This window comes from Monopterus albus, unplaced genomic scaffold (genome assembly GCF_001952655.1).
Source record: "Monopterus albus unplaced genomic scaffold, M_albus_1.0 scaffold228.1, whole genome shotgun sequence".
In the NCBI taxonomy this organism is placed as follows: domain Eukaryota; kingdom Metazoa; phylum Chordata; class Actinopteri; order Synbranchiformes; family Synbranchidae; genus Monopterus; species Monopterus albus.
Genome location: NW_018128108.1, coordinates 153,904 through 155,671, shown reverse-complemented (window position 1 = coordinate 155,671; position 1,768 = coordinate 153,904).

Below are 1,768 nucleotides of genomic sequence, written 5' to 3'. Positions count from 1 at the left end.
GGTGACTGATTCTTCATTTTGAGTGGCTCCTCAGTAACAATGAACATACTGTACTGGACATGAATGTAGCCATGCATCATATTTACAACAGTCTGTTTTCCTAAATTAGCTTAAGCTGCAACATCTTGTCAGATATATATGTATATATATATATATATATATATATATAGACAGCCATAGAGAAACTGCATAACATAACATAACATAACATTGAACATTTGTGCTGCAGTACTGCAGTAACATGCAAGCACAGCTCCAAATCCTCCACATCAGTTCCAACATACTGAACACTGTCACTTTATCTGACTGAATAACTATTAGACAAATGTGGTCTTGCCTGCATGATCTCTTTTTTATTATTTGTTTGTGTACAAATAACATTGTGAACAGTATTTTTTGTATCATTGAGATTGTGACAGTTGTTTTTATTATATTGTACATAAAAAGCACTTTAATTTTTTAAGATAAATGAATAAAATACATGTTTTGACAGATGCACGTTTGAGTTTGGTTTATGTATTTTGCTGTGTTTAGTGCACTGATGTTTGAGACAAAGGATATGAAATAGTTAGCTTTAAAATTAATACAAATTTGCATTTAATTTTGTGTCAAACAAAGCTAGTGTTAAAAGCTAAACCTAACCGGTAATCATTGCATCAGTTTTGGAAGAAAACTTTATAAAATATTCATATGCTCTGAAAATAGGCTGATATATCCATATAGAAGGTGTGAAGGTTAAGGCAACGTCTGCTGTTATCTTTGGAGCGTTTTGCTTGCAAACTGTGCTCAGGAAGAAGGGAATCTAAGTTTTTGAGGAGTGAAGGAAAAGGTGGAAATCATGAAGTTTTTGAAATGTAAATCGATGATTGGGGCCAAGAAATATGTTTAAGACATGAATTTTATTTTTAATGTCTTTTTGGTGGTTAATCAGCTTTTACAGTATTGTTCAAAATAATAGCAGTACAATGTGACTAACCAGAATAATCCAGGTTTTTAGTATATTTTTTATTGCACATGGCAAACAAGTTACCAGTAGGTGCAGTAGATTCTCAGAAAGCAAACAAGACCCAGCATTCATGATATGCACGCTCTTAAGGCTGTGCAATTGGGCAATTAGTTGAAAGGGGTGTGTTCAAAAAATAGCAGTGTGGCATTCAATCAGTGAGGTCATCAATTTTGTGAAATAACAGGTGTGAATCAGGTGGCCCCTATTTAAGGATGAAGCCAGCACTTGTTAAACATGCATTTGAAAGCCTGAGGAAAATGGGTCGTTCAAGACATTGTTCAGAAGAACAGCGTACTTTGATTAAAAAGTTGATTGGAGAGGGGAAAACCTATAAAGAGGTGCAAAAAATTATAGGCTGTTCAGCTAAAATGATCTCCAATGCCTTAAAATGGAGAGCAAAACCAGAGAGACGTGGAAGAAAACGGAAAACAACCATCAAAAGGGATCGAAGAATAACCAGAATGGCAAAGGCCCAGCCAATGATCAGCTCCAGGATGATCAAAGACAGTCTGGAGTTACCTGTAAGTACTGTGACAGTTAGAAGACATCTGTGTGAAGCTAATCTATTTTCAAGAATCCCCCGCAAAGTCCCTCTGTTAAAAAAAAAGGCACGTGCAGAAGAGGTTACAATTTGCCAAAGAACACATCAACTGGCCTAAAGAGAAATGGAGAAACATTTTGTGGACTGATGAGAGTAAAATTGTTCTTTTTGGGTCCAAGGGCCACAGACAGTTTGTGAGACGACCCCCAAACTCTGAATTC